Genomic DNA, 8,159 nt, shown 5'->3' with positions numbered 1-8,159 from the left:
CTCTCTCTCTCTCTCTCTCTCTCTCTCTCTCTCTCTCTCTCTCTCTCTCTCTCTCTCTCTCTCTCTCTCTCTCTCTCTCTCTCTCTCTCTCTCTCTCTCTTTGTGAGAAAGAGAGAGAGTGTGTGTGTGTGTGTGTATTTGGCTGCAGGGTGACAAAAATGCAATGACTACTTCAGTAGATCCTTAGTAGTTATTGTGCTTCGTTTCTAAACATTACCAGTTGAATCCCTGCACTTGTCCATAGCGTCTTATTACAAGAAGAACAAGAATAATGAAATACGTACATGTGACAAGCGTTTAACAATCAAATATTTTTGGTTGTGTGATCCCAAGTGACTCTTTTGTACGGCCATTTCAGTCTTTGTTTTAGGAATAAAAGATATATTTAAACAAAATATGTTCTAAGATTCGCTTGAGACGACCATGTCATATACACAGTGCTTTCGTCCGTAGTTTGGAATGATTGTGCTGATTTGGGCGGTGCAATTTGGTATAATTATGCTAATTTGAGCGGTGTACTGACCAAGGGATACTCTGTGTTTTCCATTTTTGACTCACATGCGTAGCAAAAGTGAGTCTATGTACTCACCCGAGTCGTCCGTCCGTCCGTCCGTCCGTCCGTCCGTCCGTCCGGAAAACTTTAACGTTGGATATTTCTTGGACACTATTCAGTCTATCAGTACCAAATTTGGCAAGATGGTGTATGATGACAAGGCCCCAAAAAACATACATAGCATCTTGACCTTGCTTCAAGGTCAAGGTCGCAGGGGCCATAAATGTTGCCTAAAAACAGCTATTTTTCACATTTTTCACATTTTCTCTGAAGTTTTTGAAATTTAATACCTCACCTATATATGATATATAGGGCAAAGTAAGCCCCATCTTTTGATACCAGTTTGGTTTACCTTGCTTCAAGGTCAAGGTCACAGGAGCTCTTCAAAGTTGGATTGTATACATATTTTGAAGTGACCTTGACCCTGAACTATGGAAGATAACTGTTTCAAACTTAAAAATTATGTGGGGCACATGTTATGCTTTCATCATGAGACACATTTGGTCACATATGATCAAGGTCAAGGTCACTTTGACCCTTATGAAATGTGACCAAAATAAGGTAGTGAACCACTAAAGTGACCATATCTCATGGTAGAAAGAGCCAATAAGCACCATTGTACTTCCTATGTCTTGAATTAACAGCTTTGTGTTGCATGACCTTGGATGACCTTGACCTTGGATCAAGGTCACATGTATTTTGGTAGGAAAAATGTGTAAAGCATGTGAGTCGTATGGGCTTTGCCCTTCTTGTTATAGCTGTTTACTAAGTTGCACGGCTATACTTGCAATACAAAGTCTCAACCATCTCAGGTTATTGGAAAATGTCTTGCAGAACAAAATCTTAACCATCTCAGGTTAATGGGAAATGTCTCTAGTCAGCGGGCGTTACTCAACACTGATCATTTGAATCATTACATTTCAGTGACTCTTCCTTACTTCTGCCACATCCGCCAAGAGCCAAGTTCGGTTTCCGGCTTTTTGCTGATGACGTAGATAGAGTCTCAGCTTGACTCCACGGACTTTCGCTGCTCATTGCTTGCGGCAAGAGACCGTTTGTTTGCACCACAAACCGTTACATAGTATAGCGAGGACGCTTCGTTTACCTTTCGTAGGGTATTGCCTAAAAAAAAAATAGGTGTGGTTACGGTAACCCGACCTACCCTATTTTTAGGGGCCGACCCTATAACTTTTTATTACATTTGTCAAAAAAAAACAAAAAAAAACACACAAGAAAACGAGTGCAGAAAACGCAATGAAAGCGAAAGCGCCCGAGTCGCACACTTATTTCCCTGTCAAGTAGGTTTAATTTGTACACATTAGAAAAAAAGTTTAAAAAAAAAAGTGATTGCCTACCTTCCTACCCTATTTTTTTGGGCTATGTTACCGTAACCACACCTATTTTTTTTTTTTTTTTTGGCCTAACAGATGTTGTGTTTCTTATTTCTGTCACCATGTGTGTGTGTGTGTGTGTGTGTGTGAGGTGTGGTGTGTGTGAGAGCGAGCGTGTGTGTCTTGAGTGTGAGAGAGATAGAGAGTGTGTGTGTGTGTGTGTGTGTGCGCGCGTGGGTGTGAATTTAACGAAGCCGAGGAATCTTGCACAATGAAAGGGAAAACAACAAATTAAATTAATAAAACGGTTACCATTTGCGTAGGTGCGTGACGTTAAATAGACCGGCCTTGTCAAAGGAGACACATCACTGGTTATTTTGAGGTTATTGCCTTTGGTTAAATGTCAACGCAAGCTATTTTTGCGTCATCCTGTTTACTGATTACAGAACTCATTATGATGCAAGGCATGTGTTTATTTTCTGCGTTATTTTCCCAAAACGGCTTGCTTTCCTGTTTTTCACAGGCTCTCTCTCTCTCTCTCTCTCTCTCTCTCTCTCTCTCTCTCTCTCATCTCTCTCTCTCTCTCTCTCTCTCTCTCTCTCATCTCTCTCTCTCTCTCTCTCTCTCTCTCTCTCTCTCTCTCTCTCTCTCTCTCTCTCTCTCTCTCTCTCTCTCTCTCTCTCTCTCTCTCATCTCTCTCTCTCTCTCTCTCTCTCTCTCTCTCTCTCTCTCTCTCTCTCTCTCTCTCTCTCTCTCTCTCTCTCTCTCTCTCTCCTCTCTCTCTCTCTCTCTCTCTCTCTCTCTCTCTCTCTCATCTCTCTCTCTCTCTCTCTCTCTCTCTCTCTCTCTCTCTCTCTCTCTCTCTCTCTCTCTCTCTCCTCTCTCTCTCTCTCTCGCTCTCTCTCTCTGTCTCTGTCTCTGTCTCTCTCTCTCTGTCTCTCTCTCTCTCTGCTTCTGTCTCTGTCTCTGTCTGTCTGTCTGTCTCTCTCTCCTCTCTCTCCTCTCTCTCTCTCTCTCTCTCTCTCTCTCTCTCTCTCTCTTCTCTCTCTCCTCTCTCTCTCTCTCTCTCTCTTCTCTCTCTCCTCTCTCTCTCTCTCCTCTCTCTCTCTATCTCTCTCATCTCTCTCTCTCATCTCTCTCTCTCTCTCTCTCTCTCTCTCTCTCTCTCTCTCTCTCTCTCTCTCTCTCTCTCTCTCCTCTCTCTCTCTCTCTCTCTCTCTCTCTCTCTCTCTCTCTCTCTCTCTCTCTCTCTCTCTCTCTCTCTCTCTCTCTCTCTCTCTCTCTCTCTCTCTCTCTCTCTCTCTCTCTCTCTCTCTCTCTATCTCTCTCTCTCTCTCTCTCTCTCTCTCTCTCTCTCTCTCTCTCTCTCTCTCTCTCTCTCTCTCTCTCTCTCTCTCTCTCTCTCTCTCTCTCTCTCTCTCTCTCTCTCTCTCTCTCTCTCTCTCTCTCTCTCTCTCTCTCTCTCTCAAAACAACAACAAAAGAAACTCCCCGTGAAAGCATGGTTCAAGCGCCTATCGGTGCCCTGTGCCGTTATAACCTGACGAGGGTGTGTAGGTTATGTATGTCTGTTCGTGCCAGCCTGTCTGGTTCTGGTGTCGGTTTTCCTGGCGCAAATCGACAAAAACAAGCTGATACAGTCTGGCACCATTGTTTGCAAATAACTGTTGCCAGCCGGTTTTATCTCTGGTACCGCACGGCATTAATTTGCTGGTCGGGTGTGTGTATTTGTGGTGTCGCTGCATGGTGGGTGTGTGAGCCCTGAAACTGTACCCTAGGTGTAATGTTGCAGTGATAACCTGCTCGTGTCACCCATCCTTTCTCAACATAGAACTATTAGTACACAATTATGTGCAGACTTTTTGTGTTGTCTTCTTTGTCCGTGCAGGGATTGTCGTCTGATAGTGTGAAAGGCTTTAGAATCGTGGGGGTGGGGTGTTGGGAGGGCCATAAATAAAATAAACACATTTCCAAGGGAGGGGGGACTGGAACTCAATGGAAACCACTGGCAGTGCTTCGTCCACCAAGGAACTTAGTTTTGTTACAATCAAAGGAAATTTGATAAATGAAGCCATTGAGTGTAACGTTCCGCGGGCTATTTGACATTTTGAGTCACCTGATTACCTGCCTGTACATTACATTCACTGATGAGGTGCATATTTACTAGAGTCTATACGAGGATCGGGAGGGTACTGGGAGTAATACGTCAGTACAGTTGTACCTGTAACATGAAGACTCTCTTATTAGAGGACACCCCCAGCAAAGGACACTGACTGTTCGTTGGTCCATAAACCTGGCTAAAACATGCTAGGGATAAGAGGACAACTGAAGTAAAGGGACACTATCAGCAGGTCCAACTGTGCGACGCTGAAGTTTTGATATAGGTACTATACTCGTCCAGACAAGCTGTGGAGCCCAGAGCGGGGAGGGCTTACCTCCTGTAGTGTTTAGATATATCGCATTTGGTGTGTGTGGAGAGCCAACACGGCCCAACAAAGGCACTGGGGTCGGATTTAGGTGCCATTCCAAACAAGTAATCGCAAAATTACTACCTCCAGCGTACAAAAAAGAGTATGTACTCGAGCATATCCCCCCGTCTTATGTAAGTCCTTTTTATTGGAACCCCCCCCCCCCCCCCTACAAAATCACGCGCACAAACACACACTCTCTCGCACGCACACACACACACTGGCACACACACACACACGCACACACTGAAACGCAATCACCATCTTCTTCTTCTTCTTGGCGTTCGCAGAGGTTACACGATCAGTCCAGCACTGGTGATAAAATGTTGTCGTTTTCTCCAACTCCTGTCGACTGCCGTATAGTTTGGTCTGCAAGGGAGTTGGTGACGGCCACACTTCTTTTCGTTCCTCATCTAGTAAGGGACATCGCTGTAAGATGTGTTCCGCTGTTTGGTCTTCTTGACCGCAGGCACTGGTTGGTGATGGCGCCAGCGTGAACTTTCGGTTCATGTGAGCATTGAGCCTGTTGTGACCAGTACGCAGCCTGATGAGGTTGACTTGCTGCTCTCTGGACATTGTGTGGTAGTCATCTCTGTTTGTCCTTGGCCTCATCAATGCCTTGATGATTGTCTTCTGCTCACTAAAGCTGACAGTGTTTTCAGGTTGATCTTCCACGGCTCCTTCTTTCGCCAGCTCATCTGCCCTTTCATTTCCTGGTATCCCACAGTGTGCTGGTATCCACTGGAGGACAACTCTTCTGGTTTGTCTGACCATCTGTAATGCTTTGGCCAGCTGTGGGAGTTTGTCGTTCTCTAGGGCCTGAAGGACGGAAAGGGCGTCCGAGAGGAAGACAACTTGGTAGCAAGGGTACGCAATCACCATAATAGCCTGTCTTACAACCCTCTCCCACACCGCCACCCTCCACAGAGTCTCGAACTGCAACGTCTTTGTTGGCGCAGTATGTCATAACACGAAGTTTTTATAATTTCTGTCGAAGTAATGACCGTAGAATGACCGATTCCTAATTATGGCAGTATTTCAGCAGACTTGTGTGTTGGCAGGAGAGCTCTAGTTTGCTCGTTGCATTTGACACGACCACACACATGACTGACAAAACAACAACTGACGCTGCGTTTATGGTTGTGTTTACATGCATATCGCCTGTCTCTCTCTCCAAGATATCCTATGGTCATCAAATTGGAACAGTTTTGCCTGGACCTTATTTCAGTTTTCTGGCAGACCAAAGCAATCACAGATACACGACGTCTTCAGTTTATCAGCTGTCTGTCCTGTCCTGACATATATTGGTTTCTTACTGACTATCCGCCCATGACAACATTTTTTACGCGCACACACACACACACATACTGACATACATACATACATACATACATACATACATACATACATACATACATACATACATACATACATACATACATACATACATACATACATACATACATACATACACACACATACACACACACACACACACACACACACACACACACACACACATACACACACATACACACACACACACACACACTACTGAAACACAGCACCGCCTATCAACCCCATACACGTAAAACACGCTATCTATCTACCTACCCCTGCGATGTATTCATTACTGCTTTTCCTTTGAACTCTGTCTGTCAAATGACCGTGCATTAATTAGTCGAGAGCGGGAGAGAGAGACGAGAGAGGGTTGTCTGAGATTGTTACTTTTTAACCCTTTTCATGGCCAAGGTTATCAGGGAGAGGGGGGGGGGGGGGTGTATCTCAGATCGTTGCTCTTTAGCCCTTTTGGTGACCAAGGTTATCTTCAGAGAGAGAGACAGAAACTCACCCAGTGTTAATATGGCCGTGACCGTTTCGCGTACTTATTGGCGCCTTATCTGCCCTCGCTCACACCTCCGCTTTTAATTAGTCGCACGTCTGTGACTGTGAGCACGTTGGCCGCAACACTGGACTGTGATGTTGATAAGTTCATCATTTAATCAGTAAGGGACGCGAATGAGAGAGCGTGGGAGTAAGTGTGATGTGAAGTTGCACGACGGCTGGGTTTGGTGTAGTGACAGTCATCGCGCTGTTTCAGCCACATTACTCGCTTGTTTCTAAGAGCACAATTTTATAAGTTTATCTTGTTGTGCTCCCTTAATTACAACTTTCAATTACGGCTTTGTATTTATGCAACTGAATAAAAAACTGTTTAAACCAAATGAGAAACTCTGTCTGTCTGTCAGTACCCCCCGCGGGTTAGAGGGAAGAATTTACCCGATGCTCCCCAGCATGTTGTAAGAGGCGACTAAATATACTAGTCTATAAATATATAGAGATAGATGACAGTGTATTTTTCGCGTGGCTCTAAATTGATTCGACCTTTTCACTTTTACAGTAAGGACAACTTACGGGTGCAAGGAAAGCGTTCTGGACACTGCAGTGACATTCTAAAAATTAATAGTAACGTAGTAACAGGAATATGGATTGACGCCACACGAAGGAAGGGAGATAAACGCTGAAAACACTGGAGAAGATAAGGAAGAGTTACTGGGAATGGATCCAGAGGAAAACCAAAATCGGTTCAGCGCTGCTCGCTGAGAGCACGTGTTGAAATATCTCATCGACCAGGTTGTGTCCGGGGTGTACCTGAATATGGCCACCAAATTTGAAAGAGATCCATCGAGAACTTTGGCCGTGCATCGCGGACACACACACACACACACACAAGTCGTATATATATATAGACGTTGCAAGCCCCTGGAGCAATTTTTTGATTAGTGCTTTTGTGAACAAGAAACAATTAACAAGTCGCTCTATCCCATCCGCCCCTTTCCCCGTCGCGATATAATCTTCGTGGTTGAAAACGACGTTAAACACCAAATAAAGGAGAAAAAAAAGTAGGCTGTGGCTACATCCACGGGTCCGTGCCTCGAGTCCCCCATGCTAAATCCACGTCACTGACAAGGGACGCTACTCTTGCCCAATATTTTCCTGCTTTCGGTTCGGCACTTAACAGACATGACTAGGACGTCAGCTGTAAAATATCAATGTCATAATTCCATGTTTAGACTTTATGAGCAGTATACAGCGTTCTCTGTGGTGACATTGCAACATTGCAGCCCCCCCCCCCCCTCTTAATACGAACCTCACCTGAACTTGCATGTTTATTCGGGAATTGCACTTTCCTAGTTTGCATGCAGTGTGAAGCATGTGTCGATTGTTCAAATGTTTAAGTGAATGTTGTCAACGTGTGGACTAAAGCTACCAACCGGAAGATGAAGAATGATGTATTGGTCTTCCCTATTCGCTAGATTGGTGCTGAGGGGCTGAACTCCGTAAGTCACAACTGTCCACAGTACTCCCATGATTTTGAATTCATCATTTTTTGCTCTCTTAAAATCTAAGAAGATCAAGCGGTCGTTCAGCAATGAGTTTGTGAATTCAGTTACTTCTCTTTATTGTTACAAGACCCAACACAGGGTCTGTTATTTTATGAAAACAAATTGCAACACAAATTGATTCTTCCTCCTCCTCCATCTCAACAATATGGCGCCAAGAGTCCCGAGTGCCAACGCGAGGCTTCGACTGCCGAGTGATTCCGAACGATTCCGAGATTCCGCGGAAATGACGTCACTGACGTGGATATAGCATGGGGGACTAGAGGCACGGACCCGTGGATATAGTCACTACCAAAAAAGTAAAGAATGTGTGTCAGTACCTCTTTTTCGCGCGCGCGTGTGGATGTGTGTGTGTTTTGCACCGAAAGTCAGTGGTCTTCTCACATTATAGCCTGTGTTACTTT

This window comes from Littorina saxatilis, linkage group LG2, assembly GCF_037325665.1.
Source record: "Littorina saxatilis isolate snail1 linkage group LG2, US_GU_Lsax_2.0, whole genome shotgun sequence".
In the NCBI taxonomy this organism is placed as follows: Eukaryota; Metazoa; Mollusca; class Gastropoda; order Littorinimorpha; family Littorinidae; genus Littorina; species Littorina saxatilis.
This window is presented reverse-complemented; position numbering follows the sequence as displayed.